The sequence below is a fragment of the Callospermophilus lateralis genome, chromosome 9, assembly GCF_048772815.1.
Source record: "Callospermophilus lateralis isolate mCalLat2 chromosome 9, mCalLat2.hap1, whole genome shotgun sequence".
NCBI lineage: Eukaryota > Metazoa > Chordata > Mammalia > Rodentia > Sciuridae > Callospermophilus > Callospermophilus lateralis.
This window is the reverse complement of record NC_135313.1, coordinates 14726042-14736837: the sequence shown is the minus strand read 5'-3', so window position 1 is coordinate 14736837 and position 10796 is coordinate 14726042. Positions and strand designations below refer to the sequence as shown.

Sequence of the window (10796 nt, the reverse complement as noted above, 5' to 3'; positions counted from 1 at the left end):
CCGCTCCAGGCATTTCCAAAAGTAGTTTTATTTTGCAAGATTTAACAGAAATTTGTGTACAGGGTAACTAACCTAGTTCAACGAAGAAAAAAAAGAATATGCATAATTATTTCATGATCTAAATTCCGATTTACACATGATAGCAATAAAAGCGCGTTTGTAGTTCTTTATGGGGGGGAGAGGGTGGTCTTTTCTCCTGAGGGACAGCCCTCGCGTAGACCCTCGGAGACCAGCTACTTCTCCCACGTCGCGTCCGCCCGTCCCGCTCACGTCCCTGCACCGTTGCGACCAGGTCTCTCAGAGCCGACCCCTTCCCCGCCCCGCGCCGGCTGCGGCCAGGTCTGGACGCCGGCGGCGGCTCCGCAGAATGACCCATAGTAACCCCGCCCCGCCCCGGGCCGCCAGCGCCGCGCTCCCCGGCCGGCCTGCGATAGGCCCAGCCCCGCACGCGCCACCGCCCGCGGGCCAATGGGCGGCGGCCTCTCTGCATATGCAACGAGCGCAAGCCCGGGGTGCGTGTCCCGGGGTTCGGCTCAACAGACGCTGCTCAGCCGGCGCCGGGGAGCGACGTCGCCGTTGTCGCCGCGGCTGGGGCTGGGACGAGGAGGCGGCGGACGGGACGCAGACGGTCGTTTCCTCGCAGTGCGGCCGCGCCGGCCGCGCCGGGGTCCCCTGGAGGCGGCGCGGGGCGTGAATGCTCCGGGGCTCAGCCAGGCCTGCGTGGGCCCGAGGCCGGAGGAACCGCGGCCCCGGCGTCGCGGTGAGTGCGGCGCCCGTTGTGGGAGCGGCGGGGGCCGGTTGGCGGCGCGGCCTCCGCGTGCGGTCGGGTGGGCCCGAGGGGCTCCCGGGTGCGGGAGACGCAACCGGCCTGGGCCCGGGTCTCCCGCGCCACCGCGGAGCTGGCTCTGCGGCTGTGCGCGCAGGCGGTCGGTGGTGCTGGGGAGAAGCAGCGGTCAGGCGGGGAGGCGTCCGTGCCAGGGTCTGGGGAGCGGGCGGCGGGGCCTCTGCCGGAGAGCCCACGTGAGCCGGGAGCCGCATCCCGGGAGGAAGGATGCACCGGTCCCTCCCGGCGCTGCGGGGACGGGGGCGGGGTCGCCCACTCTAATAAGCTGGTGCAGTGTCCGTGGGAGGCAACCCATCCCAGCGGTTTCGGAAAACCCAGGCTGGAGGGACGGGAGTGTTCTTTGCTGCAGGGAGTGGGAAGAATTTGAGCGTGTGAGGAGGGTCGACCTTGGCTGTTTGTTGTGGGCACCCTTCCTAGGTGGTAGGACTGGAATTGAGACCGAGGTTTGGGGTTGCTGGTGTAGTTTTCCTGAGTGCATTTTCATTACATACTAGTATGTCATGGGATGCGTAAATAACACCGAGAGAGAGCCTATCGCCAACAGTCCTAGGGGGGTAGGTATTATTAGGCCCGTTTCACAGATGAAGACCCCGAGGCACAAATTGAACTGGTTTGCCCAGACTATCTAGTTCTAGATGTGCTCCAAGCTATTGTCGATAGGGCCCCTCCAAAACAGAAAGAGTAGAACAACGTCTTGAAAATTATATGGGAGCTAAAGAGGGAATAGGCTTTATGCAAGCGATTATATCTGAATAAAATGACAGCTGACATTTATTGAATGCCATGTACTGTTCTGAGAGCTTTATGCACAGTATCTTTACACAGTTAACAACCTTCTAGGGTGGTGGTTACCCATTTTACGGCGGGAGAAACTGCAACGTGGACATATTAACTTGCCCCAGATCTGAGCTAGTAAGAGGAGAAGCTGGGGTTCAGACGGTCTTGTCTAAATCCAGAGCCCTTACATCCACCACTGTAATGTGCTGCCTCTTCTTGGTGGCTGGCCAAATAGTTTTGTGGGTGGATTTTTTTGGTCTGGGTGGTCAGGAGAGCTGTAGTTTGGTGACACCATTTCTTGTGATTATTGGAACCTATTTTGTGTTCCCAACTTGGCTCCAAGAGTTAAGGGGTGCGCTCCAGAGTGTGTTAGAAAGTTATCACAGGGCTGGGGATATAGCTCAGTTGGTAGAGTGCTTTCCTTGCAATCGCAAAGCCCTGGGTTCAATCCCTGGCACCACAAAAAGAAAGAAAAAAAAAGAAGTTTCCACAGGAAAAAGGTGTTGAGACATGGGAGTCCACAGCATAGACTTTATTCTTGTGTTTTCTGGCATTCTGGCATCTTCCTATGCAGTTCTCACAGGTAGGTAAGAGTAAGGTCACTATAGTACTCATTTCCCCTTTAGGCGTTTTCTGATTTCTGTCAAAAGGGTTGATTCTGTAGGATGACAGTGTTGTTAGGGGATAGGACAAGAATGGCCTATTGAACTTAAGGGTCAAGGTGACAAGTCATATGGTATCTTTGGGGCTCAGTTATTGGGGTAGTAAGTTATTTGGATGAGTAACTTCAAGTTCAAATGTTCTGTGAGTCTAAAAATGTCCTCCTTGAAAGGAGAAATGAAGGACAGACCAATTATGATGGGAAAATCAGCTTCTCTCTTCTTTGCAGGGGGCCGGTGTTGAGGGGGATCGGATATTCAGGCTTCAAGGTCTATTTCATTGTGTTTCTCTGCTGTCTGGTTCCAGTTAAATGACTTAATTCTTTTTGGGGAGTTGGTGTGGGTGTGGGTGTGGGTGGGCACTAGGGACTGAACCCAGGTGTGCTTAATCACTGATCTACACATCCCCAGCCTTCTTTATTTTTAGACAGGGTCTCACTAAGTTGCTTAGGGCCTCAGTGAGTTGCTGAGGCTGACCTCGAACTTGTGATCCTCCTGCCTCAGCCTCCTGAGTTCCTGGGATTACAAGTGGGTGCCACCATGTCTGGCACTAATTCATTTTTTCATTCAATTAATTAGTTTACTAGAACTTTCTAACTTCTGTTTCATGTCAGGAACCTTGCTAGGTGCTTGGGGATACAGCAGTAAACAGGATTAATGTGACCTGTGCCCTTAGGCAGAAAACAGACTCCAAGCAAATGATTGTACAGATAAATGAATAATTACAAGTTATGGTACATGTAGTGAAGGAAAGGTATTGAGGGAATGAAGATTATAATCAAGATTGTGATTTAGATAGAAATCTAGGTAACTTTTTTGAACTGATATGGTGAGATTTTACTAGATGACAGTCTTGTATTCTGAGATTGTAGTTGAACATACATAACACAAGAGCTTGAGAATTTTTGAGCAGTGCTTATTTATTTCAGCATCTATTCTTTATAGATAATCTATAATGCTATTCCAGCTCACCTTTTAAGAGAAGTCAAGGGAGATAGGAAACTTTTTCAAATAGTCATTCTGTTTGCCTTCAGGGTACTTAAATCTTTAATATTCCTGAAATGCTTACATTTTTTTTCCTTGAGGAACAGTTGGAAACCAAAAATCTTTTGTGTGCGATTTGGATTTGAAGATGGGATTTAGATTTTTTCCCCCAGGAAGCTGGGCTAAAGATGACAGGCTTTTCTAATTTTGGATAAGCAAGTATCATAATTATCAAAAGTATCTATTGTACTTTATCCTTTATAGAGTGACTTAACTTTAAATTCTCAGCTCTCAGGAGGCCAATGATGGTATGGATTGGGGAATAGATAAACTATTAAATACATAAATATTTCAGTTGAACATGTATGAAGCCCATGTAGATAATTCATTACAATGCTTTTGCCAAAATCAAGCTGCATGCAAAGTACTTAACTTGGTTGTACCATGTGGAATAAATACAAAAATGATAGTCCCTTGCCTTCAAGATTTCAATTTAATTAATACCTTTAATACTAATACTCAAATTTAACCTTCCTGCTTTCCAGTGTACTACTGGATGTTGGTTCATTGGAGCCTTTAAAAGAGCCCTGATAACAGAAATATTGAGAAAGTGGAGATTTTGTGGTAAAATTGTCACAACATGGTGATAAACAGTATATAAGATGTGAGTTATTGAATGATTACTAGATGTTGCACTCACCAACTGAAGATCACTATGTGTGTTGGCCAGTGATGGGGCTAGAACTAGGTTTTGGATATGGGGAGATCATGACTGTAGTTTTGGAAATGATCACTTGGAGCTGCCCTCTATTGAGGTACTGGTTTAGGGTGCAGAAGTAAGGTTTTTGAGCACTAGTGGTAGCTAGTGAGATTTCCTATAGAGAGGCCAAAGGAGGAGGCCTGGGCTGGTGCTGGGTAGAGAAGGCTGAGTTTGTAAAGGAGACAAGAGCGGTGGCCAGGAAAGTGAGAGGACAGCCAGGAGCAGATGTTCCTGCATGGGAAGATATTTATTTCTGTGGAATGCTCCTGTGAGAGCAGCATTGAGAACCATCATTCGTTTAGCACCATGGAAGTCATTGGTGACCTACACAGGAAATGCTGATCTGGTGGCAGGAGATGAGGGAAATGGAGACAGCAAGTGTATAGGAAATTTGTTTAAATGTTGATGGGAATGCTTGCTTGAGAGGGAGAGGTTGAATATAATGGAGAAAGGGTCACTCATTTCTGTATAGTTCCTAAGAGGATGGGAGGGCATGAAATTCAGAGCTGTGACTTAGCTGGGAAAAGGGTTGAGGGGCATGTCTTCTATAATAATGGAAAACAAACCTGTCTTCATCACAGAGTTCTAAACACGTTCCTTTAATTTGCCAAGAACTATTTTATTCCTAAAAATCAAGCCAATTTTTGCTGATTCATGACCTAGTCTTTGAGAAATCCACACCACAGAAACATTGTGTGAAATTGGTTTAGTATGTGGTTTAGTCTTGATTTCATTTACCTTATTAAGTTATATACTTTAATCTGACTTTTGATTATAGTTTATGCCTTTTTTGAAGGAGAAATGTTAAATTCTGTGATTTCTTTCCTATGTGCTTATTTTTGTTTTCTTAAGAAAAAGTCTTCAGATTGTTCTGTTTTCTGAGATTTTAAGTGCTACCTTTTTAATTAAAGTTTTAGCATCTCTTATTACTGAACTATGTTCTCTTATATACTGTTTAAAACATAAGGAATTCTGTTTTAAATTATGTTTTAGTTATTAAAACATAAGGAATAACAAACAGAATTTTCCCATTTTGAAGGAAACAGTGGACTCATTTGATCCGCCATTTATTTAGAATTGAAGCTACACAAGTAACTAGCCTTTTTTTAGAAATGTCACTTCCAAATATAGGTATCTACTTATTTGTGAAGGCGTTTGTTGTCATGGTATGCAGGGACATTGATTTTTATTGTCTCTTTATTTAATGTGTACCCTGCAAGGTACCAGGAACTTGGAAATGATAAACAGTTAGTTTCTGCTCTCAGAGAGCTCATGACAGGAAAGAAGTGCGTGAACAAACATCACAGCATGGTGTGATGGAAGAAAGCATATGAGTAGATCCGTTACAGTATGATTAATTAGTGCAGCAGTGGAAGAAAAACATGCAGAGTGGGCACAGAGCAGTGGGGCTGAGCCAGGTTTTCCAAGATGAAACGAGTTTTGCCAGGTGAACAAGGGAGCCAGGAAATAGAATGCTTTACCTTGAATTTGGAGCTGGTGGTTGTGTGTGTATGCATACACAGATATATTTACATCGAAGAATGATTGAATAATATTGCTAAGAAAATTAAAAAACATTTCTTACTGTTCTAACATTGCTTGCTCAAGAGGTGCAAAGCTGCTCAGTTTTCCCTGCCCTATCATGGTCAACTCTTTATTCTATCCTCTATTTCATGTAAAAAGTATCGGTCTTAATTATATTCTTCTGATACAAAGCCAGGTTTTTCTTTTTTAAATGGGTGAAATAAAGATAATAGCTAACACATTTACAATATACTGTGGCCAGGTACTTTTTCAATTTTCTTTTCTCTTATGAGGTAGACTCTTTTATCATTCTTATTTTACATTTGAGAAAACTGAGGTAACAGAGGATCAAAAGTGACTTGCCTCAATTGGTGGGTTTTATCTCCTGCAGTTTCATTCCAGAGCCCATGTTCTTAATCGAGGTTCTCTACCTCTTCTCGAGGGCCACCCTTTTTCCTGAAGTTCATTCACATTGACTTCTAAAGGCATGATTATATCTGGAAAGGAATTGTGAAGACATTTAAGGGCAATGTTATATCTATTTTAAGTTGCACAATTACTGTTCCCAATAAAGCCCTATTTTTTTTTTTTTTTTAACAGTAGGGAAAACATAAGGAATAACAAACAGAATTTTACTAGAAATTTCTTCTTGTACTTGAACATACATACTTTCCGATACATTCTCTTTTAACATTCCTTCAAAGCACTCATTATCATTGCCCCTCCCTCCCTTCCTCCCTCCCTCCCTCCCTCTCTCTCTTTCTTTCTTTCTTTCCTGGGCCTTGTGCATTGCATGACAAGTACTCTACCACTGAATTACATCCTAGCCCTATCATCGCCCTGTGAGCTTTCTTTTTTGGATCAGAAATATAATGGAATTTGTGATGCCATATCTGCCAATTTCATTTTTTTTCTCTCTTACATAAAGTATAGAGGTACTTTATGTCTGAAAAATATTTCACAACATTTAATACAGTTAAAGAAACTGACTCCCATCCTCCGAATCTCCCAGTTAGCCACTACTCTAAATTTGATGTTTATTATTTTTATGTATTTTCCCACAGTTTTACTACATGTTAGTATCCTCAAAGCGTATTATATTGTTTTGTACATTTTTAAACTTTGTGTTGATGGTGCTTTATGTATTCTTGGGAGCATATGGTTTTCTCCCACTCAGTGTCACTTATCAGTGTGGTTTCACCAGTTGAGTTTCTGAGTGTGGGTACATGTTGATTTACTTCATTCATTTTTACTGGAACATGGTATGTTACATTTAGGGCAATGCCACATTTATTTCCCCTTTACTTTGTTGGTAGACTTTTAGGTTATTTCCATCATTTTGTTATTACAATATTAATTACAATAAGTCTTCTTGAACAAGAATATTTTTCTAAACCCATTTTGACATCTTGGTTACCATTGCACTCTTTTTTCTTTGTTCTTTATATTTTAATCTTAGCCCTCCTCAAATCCTTATATTTCTTGACTTAAGATGCCTTTGTCTGTTGTACTTAAAATACAAACTATAATGGACACTTTGTTGCAATTTCTTGATCTATCAAATAGAGTTAATAGAATCTACCTATAGATCACAATATTTTAAATAAGATTGTATCTGTAATATAGTTGGTATTCAATAATGAACTATTTTATTCGTTTCATTTTTAGAGGATGCAGTATTTTCAAGTTTACTCTTTATTATTGCCTTCTCTTTTGAAACAGCATTATCATCTTCACATATATAAGTATACCTCAAGGAGATGTCTCATTATAACTCTTGTTAGTGGAGATTGGGAAGAGATGTTGATGAAATTGAGAGATATTAGCTAGGTTTTCTTATATTTTGACATCAATCTTTTAGGATTCATTTTGTGCTTAAATTCTTTTGGATACACACACACACACACACACACACAGGATACTGAAAGTATGTCAATATCATGTACTTCTCATTCAGATAACTGACAAGAGTCTACTTTTATTAGTTATAAATACCTTGAAATATGAATCTGATAATAATTCAGGTGACATTTCTAAATATATTATTCTTTATCATCAACTGTGTGTTGCTGTGTTGAGAAGGAACCATTAAAATTTGTGTGTGTGAAACTTGATATGTAAGTTTGAGTTTAACCTTTCTCAGCCTTCCATTTCAGTTTCTGTAACAGGAATATTATAATTCTGATTGTACAGGGTCATGAGGATTGAGGGAGGTAGTAGATAGTAGTTCAGGGCACACAACTGACTACCTGTGAGTTGCTTCTTTCATCTCTCTGCCTCCCTCTTTCGTTTCTAACTTCTCTTTTAACTTCCCTTGTTCCTGTTTTCTCTGTTCTGTTTTATTCCTTCTCCTTCTCTTCACTGTGCTTTTGAGTAAACAGTAACAAGGCATTCTTAATCCAGCAAGTTAGTGAATCTGTTATATAAATACAAGTATACATCATTTAAAGGGGACTGGGAATATTAATTCCTAAGGACAAGAGTTTTCAGGCTATATGGAGGTAACTGGTTAGATGTGGTAATGATTAAATAAGCAGTATGAAGGACAGAGAGGTCATGTTTGTCTAGAAGCTGTGGAAGGATCAGCTAAGCACAAAGTTAGGTTAGATTTGTACAAAGACTTGGGTTTGAGAAAGATGCTCACAGTGGGTGTTCAGGGGAAGTAGAGATGGGTATTGATAGGTAACATTGAGTCATCAGTTGCTTAGGAGGACTGAGGAGACTGAGGATAAATCACATCCCATGGGGAAACAAGGAACAGAGATGCAAGGAACAAAAACAATTAAGACCTTGCATAAACTCATTAATTTATTGATTCAACTCAGAAAGTAATTGTTGAATGAATTAAAGGTTATTGGAATAGGAACAGAGATGAGCAGCTAGCAAATGAACAGAGCAGGAAGAACATGGGACCTGGTCCCGGTGGTTTGTTATTCTGCTGTTAGGATTGTCAGTGTGACATTATTCAAGATGTTTAGTCTTAATAGACCTCAGTTTCCTTTTCTGTAATCCTTTCTTACTTTTAAAAAATATCTGCTATTCCACCATTGTTCTTTTTCTGTTCATTTCCCTCTGCCCTCTCTTACTTGGCTCAGGATTTGTGTGTTACCTACGCCTTAATTCTTTTAAGTGTTACCTATTAGCATTGTTGTTCTTCTTATTTTTTTCTTTTGTTTACTACATGTAATTCATTGGGGTATTTGCCTGGGTCTCTTCCTGTTTAGACATCTCAATAAGATTCTCAGCATCCATAGAGAAGTTCAGGATGGAGTTAGGGCCTTTGGAGGTTTGGTACAAGAAATTGTCTAATCAATTATATTTTAAGAAATTAGTAGAATTTGGTTGTACACAGAAGGTGCTAGTGTACCCTAGAGATAGAGTGATAAATAAGAAAAATACTGCCCTTCTTTGGCACGTAGAGTGAGAACATGAACATTAAGTAGTTCCATAAGCAGTTATTTAATTATAAATGCAATAGGTACTGTGAAGGTAGAATTGAGGGTGCTGATAGTAAAGAATCAACCTAGGCCATGTTTGGACACTTTTCGGAGGAGTTGGCATTGAACAAATCTGGTGAAGGGGATATGGTATGGAGGTAGGGATGAGTGGGCATATTGAGAGTAGAGTGTGTAGTAGATTCAGGAACTTGGAGGCTCTGTGGTGCCAACTAAGAGTAGCTATTCCAAGTCAGTGTGTTGTTTTGGTTCTCATTTACTACAGAAAGTTTAATTTTTATTATTATATAGTAATAACTTTTTTCTTCTTGTGGTTTGGATTATATGATTTGTAATGTTAGAATTTACCAAAATAATCTTTAGCACTATTAAACATCTATAAACTTGCAACAATATATCTAATTGTAATTTATTGCTTTGGTTTTGGTATTACTCACATAGTAAGTTGTTAGTAAAATTTTTCAGCTGGATTATGTAATACTTTATAATATTTTGTAGTGTTGTATGTTTTGAGCACATATTTTAAGTAAATATGTTTATTTGCCAGATTCTGTTCATTTCTTGTGTAAAACAGGATTTTAGTACTGTTTCTATATAAATTTGTAGAAATTATAATGCATTTATATATATGCTTAAATTGTTTCTTCATCACAAAATGACTACATGAAAAAGATTAGAAAATACATAAAAACATAAAGGAGAAAATAAAAATCACTATTAATTGTACTTTCCAGATATAGCCACTGCTGAAATTTTGGTGCTTTAGTCTTGATGTATATTTATGTGTGTTAATAACAAAAGTAGAGTTGTATTTAATTTTTAATTACCTTTCTTCATTTATCAGGAGCAATCCCATGTTATTAAATATTCTTTGAAAATATTTTTTGTGGTTACATAATAATATAGTGTTTATATGTATCATGACGTATTTGACCATTTCCCAGTTATTGGAAAATTTGCTTAATTCCTTTATTCCCCTTATTATAAATAACCATAATGGAAATCTTCAGGAAACTTTTTTCCTCATTAAAGATTCCCAGAAGTGAAATTGTTAGGTCAAAATGTATGAAAAAATTTAAGGCTTTTAATAAAAATTATAAAACTGCTTTCCACAGTTGCTGTACTTATTTTTGTGCCCTCTAGTGGCTTGTAAGAGTGTTTTCACGTAGTACCTGTATGTATTGAAAATGAGGAGAAATATTTTTTCATATTAAGAATATTTTGTGAAATTAAAAACTTTTTTCTTAGCAGCCCAAATATTTATTTTGGTTGAACCAGTCTTAATCTAAGCCTGATTTAAATAATTGCCCTACTTAATTTTTTTTTTTTTTAATTCATTAGCTCTGAGCATCCTTCCCTGCTAAGAATTTGGAGAACAGAAAATTTCAAGATTTAAAATTTTATTTAAAGGTATAAAAGTAAAAATTGAAGATTGCAAAATTTTCATTTGTGTGAAAATTTGAATGGAGAGATGAAATTGGGAATAATTTAAAAATTTATCTTTTGATTTATTTTTTTGTTATATATAATCTGTTAAAAATAGCACATTTTTAGTGCTCAGTAAATGGACCTATTGCTATTTTTACTGTAAATATTTTTTTCTCCAACTCAGGAAGTTTGGATACAAGTATCCCTCAAAGTTCCCCTTGGCCTTCTCTCTGGTACTAAGGGGGTTGGAGAGAGGGTGCTGGGGTGGAGGGAGGGACCTGTTCATATCCATTAGTTGTAATTCAGATGACGATCATAGTTGATCAGTATAGCGTCGTCTGTTAAGATCTGGGTTTTTTTTCAAT

At 39.7% G+C, this 10796-nt stretch overlaps 1 protein-coding gene across 2 annotated transcripts in view; it reads left to right on the top strand.

The window, feature by feature from the left end:
- The first annotated feature begins 536 nt into the window (after positions 1–536).
- Positions 537–10796, top strand: part of Acsl3 (acyl-CoA synthetase long chain family member 3) — a 66036-nt gene continuing 55776 nt past the window's right edge. For both annotated transcript variants that reach the window (XM_076865601.2, XM_076865600.2), the window contains exon 1: positions 537–760. The gene's annotated coding sequence lies outside the window, so the exon portion shown is untranslated. The remainder of the gene's footprint in view (positions 761–10796) is intronic.